Below are 6,000 nucleotides of genomic sequence, written 5' to 3'. Positions count from 1 at the left end.
CTTAAAACCTTATTAATAACATGCACTTTTGTATTTGACTTCCCTGTTTTAAAAAGCCTCAATGCCCTAAAGAAATGTAATTGGAACTTTACCCAGTTTTAGAACCAAGCAAAATGAATAGTACATGACAATGTTCAAGCTGTGGGTAAAGACTTGCATATTAGCCTTAGGGGAGAACAGAATTCTTAGTGGTTTTGTTTAGTTCTAAGCCTTTCAGAGACAAGGTTAATAGAAGTATATGGAAGGACGCAGTAAGAAATCTTCCATAGATAATGTGTAGGGAAGAAGTGATCATAACGCTGTACTGGGAAAAGTCTTTCAAAAGTATCTCCATGGGCAATGAATTAGAAGTAATGCATCACAAAGCACATTGGCTCTGAATTAATGTAGGCAAGGACTATTGCCATCATGCACACAAACATAAAATGGTCTAGCTAAACTATGAATATTCCTTGACTAACACAGAGACCAGGACAGTTAAAGGAATCATTTCTAAATAATTATATATACAAGGGATAAATAAGTACATATAACTTTTAGCACTTTATCGAATGGCCAATTATAAGCAACTTTTTAATTGGTTTTCATTATTTATTGTTTATAGTTTTTATTCTGACTCTTTGCAGCTTTCAATTGGGCATCGCTGACCCCTTCTAAAAAGCTCTGTAAGGCTATAAATGTATTGTTATTAGGGATGCACCGAATCCACTATTTTGGATTCGACCAAACCCCCGAATCTTTTCGAGAAAGATTTGGCGGAATACCGAACCAAATTCTAATTTGCATATGCAAATTAGGGGTGGGAAGGGGAAAACATTTGTTACTTCCTTGATTTGTGACATAAAGTCACGTGAATTCCCTCCCCATCCCTAATTTGCATATGCGATTTGTTCGGCCGAATCCTGCTGAAAAAGGCAGAATCCTGGCCAAATCTTGAACTGAATCCTGGATTGGTGCATCCCTAATTGTTATTGCTAATTTCTATTATTCATCTTTCTATTCAGGCTCACTCCTATTCATATTTCAGTCTCTTAAAGGGATACTGTCATGGGGGAAAAAAATTTTTTTCCAAAATGAATCAGTTAATAGTGCTGATCCAGCAGAATTCTGCACTGAAATCCATTTCTCAAAAGAGCAAACAGATTTTTTTATATTCAATTTTGAAATCCGACATGGGGCTAGACATATTGTCAATTTTTCCAGGTGCCCCAAGCCATGTGACTTGTGCTCTGATAAACTTCAATCACTCTTTACTGCTGTACTGCAAGTTGGAGTGATATCATCCCCCTCCCTTTTCCCCCCCAGCAGCCAAACAAAAGAACAATAGGAAGGTAACCAGATAGCAGCTCCCTAACACAAGATAACAGCTACCTGGAGATCTAAGAACAACCCCATGTCAAATTTCAAAATTAAATATAAAATAATCTTTTGAGAAATGGATTTCAGTACAGAAGTCTGCCGGAGTAGCACTATTAACTGGTGCGTTTTGAAAAAAACTTGTTTTCCGATGACAGGATCCCTTTAAGGCCAGGTGTCTGTGATCACATTATTATTTAAAGGCCTATTTTAAGTCAGTCCCTTCCTGCATCATTAGTTTAGTGATCTTGTTCCCACTTCCATCCTGTTCCTGTGAATTATCTGGCAAAGGCACATGTTGGGTATTAAATGCTTCACTCCACCTGCAGATTTTAAAGGAACAGTTCAGTGTTAAAATAAAAACTGGGTAAATAGGCAGGCTCTGCAAAATAAAAAATGCTTCTAATATTGTTATTTATTTTACAAAAATGTAATTTAGGTAGTACCAGCAAGCTACTAAGCACTATACATTAATTGATTGCAATAATTTAACAAACAAGCCACCGAGTAAAAATAGGATCAGAGGGCCCTACTTGCAAGAGTTTACAATCAAACCCTGTGTGATCTTATTAACGATTTAGCATCTGTGCATGGAATATGCTAGTTTTAGCATATTTTATTTTTCCCGTGTTGTTTCCTGTGTTGCCTGTCACAGTCCTTTTTAAATCCTTAAGGGAAACTCAATACACATGAAGCTTCTTCAAGCAACTTCAAGGACTTTGGCAAAACCCAAGTCTTCAAACAGTCCCTAAACAACTACATATGTCAGCTACCCTGCAGCAAGCAATGAGAACAACTTCAAGAAAGCGTTGATCTCTCACAGTTAACAACCACTATTTGCCAAAATGAAAGGTACTATCCTTAGTTGCCAAGTAGCAAGGTTAGATCACCCAACTATAACTTATGCAGTGGTGTGTCCTCTAAAACTTGTATCTGGATATTTACATAACTTCATATATCTCGTTCACATCTATTATTTTCTGCTCACTCACTGCCCAAGGCTTTCACAGACAGAATGAGATTAGCCCAAGGTCATAAGAAGCTCCCACAAGATTTGAACCAGCCTTTACAGTCCCAGTCAAAATAGATGATAATAAAACTTTTTTTAAAAAAAATCATCATGCCCCTAGCTACTGGTTATAATACGTCTGCTCAGAGGCTGTGAAGAAATTGTGGCATGGAGTCTAATATCAGCAGCTTTGCATTCACCTCGTTATAAATTAAATATTAGCCATCTTTTTTTAAGAGTGTGATCTCTACACCTGCCATTTCTGTTCCCATCAAGATAATATGATTTGCTAATTCAAACCGTTACTGTCATATATCACCCAACAGGTGATATCATGGATGCAGGCCTATGCAATATAACTGTGTCTGGTGAAGATGCTCTGTGAATGTGCAGTTTGTAGAATGAAATGAGAATCCAGATTTCCATTTCTATTACGTTTAAGGAAAGCCTGGTGGGAAGAGTTTAAGGGACAGCTGCTCAGCTTACTGGCAATCGCTTTCTACAGAGCCATATTACTTCTGGTCCAAGTGATATTCCCAAAAGTATCTCCTGCACTGTTTATTTCATAGAAAAGGAAAGTGAAGCCTTTTTAAGTAGTGTTAACCTTGCTTTTATTTTTACTACTACTGCAAATTTAGGAGGATAATTTACTGTGCTTAGCAAATTCCTTCTGTGCATCTTAATATTTATACTTGAAAAGGGGCAATGTAATAATAAAAAAGCCCTGATAGTTTGACTAGCATACATACAAGTACATGCAAATTCAGCAAATGCTCAGACAGTTGTAATTGGTTCACAAATATTCATGCCAGGCTTACCGCAACTCAAACAACTGCTAGCAGATTCATTTATATGCCCGTATAAAGCTAGCTGTGCAAATTACATTTCAATAGAAGTAAAAGGTAAAGCAAGCGGTAGATGTCCCTTTGAGGGTAGCGGTGTCTTCAAAGAACATGAAATGTATGAAGATTTCAATAATGAATTACTTGCATGATCATTGCAGTTACCGTGTTCATCTTTTATTAGCGGATGACAGATTAATGCAGGAAAGGAATTCCTGTATGTTGATTAACTGAAAGGTTATGTGTTCAACCATATAATACTTTGGTATAATGGTGTAGTGTCACTATTTTTATTTTCTTTTAATCTTGTTTACAGTTAGTCCTACACCCGTTTCCATCTGTGAGGACACAGACAGTGGCATGAGAAGAAACCTACATTCAACAATGGCCCAATCACTACTTAAAGGGATACTGTCATGAGGAAAAAATGCTTTTTTTTCCCAAAATGCATCAGTTAATAGTGCTACTTTGAGAAATCCATTTTTCAAAAGAGCAAACAGATTTTTTTATATTTAAGTTTGAAATCTGACATGGGGCTAGACATATTGTCAGTTTCCCAGCTGCCCCAGTCATGTGACTTGTGCTCTGATAAACTTCAGTCACTCTTTACTGCTGTACTGCAAGTTGGAGTGATATCATCCCCTCCCTTTCCACCCCCCCCCAGCAGCCCAACAACAGAACAATGGGAAGGTAACCAGATATCAGCTCCCTAACACAAGATAACAGCTGCCTGGTAGATCTAAGAACAACACTCAGTAGTAAAATCCAGGTCCCAATGCGACAGATTCAATTACATTGAGTAGGAGAAACAACAGCCTGCCAGAAAGCAGTTCCATCCTATAGTGCTGGCTCTTTCTGAAAGCACATGACCAGGCAAAATGACCTGAGATGGCTGCCTACACTTGCTGGTTCAGGAATGAAATTGTATATGGTAGTGAATAGAGTGAATTATTTGCAGTGTAAACAGTGTAATTTAGAAATAAGAACTACACCATAAAAATAATGACAGAATCCCTTTAATCCAGACTTATTTACTGAAGGATATTCTTAAACCACTGCATGTGCAACTGTCACTTTACTCTTTACAGTGCAATTTTTTTCTCCTATTTGCTAAGAAGACCACAAAGACCCTAGGGTCCCAGATATTATTTTGACAAGAGTTGTAGCTAAAAATCAATTAGAACCAAAGGTCTCCCATCTTCAGGTCTACATTCAGTTCTGAAAGTAACTTTGAACAACAAGCTATAGAGTAAAAGGTTATAGTATCATTTGGTTTTTGTTCAGAAAACAATGCAACCCTAAACATGTCTCGGATTAGTCTACAGCAGCATAAAAAACAAGGCCATGACTCTATACACCAGAAGTTCTTTAAATAAAACCCAAATGAACTGCTTGCATACTGCTTGCATTTATCTTTGTGGAACATTCATATCTGACATTGGCAGCTTGGCAGAACATAAGGAAACATGTTTAAATAAACAAAAAATGAGTGAGTGCCAGGGACTAATATTTGTCTAGCCCCGTAGTAAGGCTGCAGCCACATGTATGTTTACATGATTCAGGTTTTTTTTTTAAAATATTAGTGAGGAAAAGATCACTCAACCCTTAGCTATTTTCCTCCTTAAAGTAAACTTTTAGTATGTTATATAATAGTAATTCTTAGCTACCTGTCAAAGTTCCAAACTGAAGTACTTGAGTGAATGACCCCTATGGAGGCATTTTATTGCTGCAATAGTGAAAGCTAGAATGCTATATTTATTCTGTAGAATATTTTACCATACCTGAGTAAAAAGCTCTAGAAGCTCTCTGTTTGTTTAGGATAGCAGCTGCCATATTAGCTTGGTGTGACATCACTTCCTGTCTGAGTCTCTCCCTGCTCTGGGCTCAGATTTCAGCAGAGAAGGGAGGGGAGCAAACTGAGCATGCTCACGCCCAGGGCAAGGAGGCTTAAGCTGACGGCAGGAAGTCTGATACAGAAGCCCATGATTACACAATAGAAAGAAAGAAATGCAGTGTTTCTTTTGCCAGAGGACTCCGAGCAGCACTACTTTGAGGGTTTACTGGTATATTTAGGTGGACCTTTCTATTAAGGCTTACTTAGTTTTAACCTTTCCTTCTCCTTTAAAGGAAGCTACTCTTGAGGCAGACACAATGTAACAATGGAGCTGTGCTTCTGAAAGCAGTTTAGTTATTACTTAGGTTGTTTTTGTACCACCCCAAAATTAAATAAAAGTTCTAAATGAGCCAGACACTTTGGGGGTTATTTATCAAGCTCCAAATATCTGAACCTTGAATAATTTGTAATTTTCGGAGCAAAAAAAAAAAGAATTATTCGAGATTTATTAAAGTCCGATGGTCTAAAAACTCTGAATCAGAAACCCCTAAAAGCCCTCGAGGACCTGTATAAGTCAATGGGGAAGGTCACAGTGTCTGCGCTGATGTCTGTACCGATATCCGAGAATTCAGAGCAAAAAACTCCAAAAAAAAATCGTAGTTTTTGCGGAAAACTCAGAACAATTCAGAGTTTTTGGAGTTTTGCCCGACCCTATTTTTTCGGGCTTTTTTCTTAATCAATAAGGTCCATTCGGGAATTCGGAGTTGCTCGATTTGGATATTAGAAATACTAAGATTAATTCGGACCTTGATAAATAATCCCCTTTGTATTAAAAAGAAGCAATGACAACACCACCGAACTATAGAGAGTGTTACTTGACTCTACTGCACTAAAATCTACTGTGTGTGGTGTACTGTGCATCACAAAGTTCTCGTATGCTGGAGAAAAAAATGTAAATA

Source organism: Xenopus laevis, chromosome 8S (assembly GCF_017654675.1).
Source record: "Xenopus laevis strain J_2021 chromosome 8S, Xenopus_laevis_v10.1, whole genome shotgun sequence".
In the NCBI taxonomy this organism is placed as follows: Eukaryota; Metazoa; Chordata; class Amphibia; order Anura; family Pipidae; genus Xenopus; species Xenopus laevis.
Note: the sequence above shows the minus strand (reverse complement) of the source record.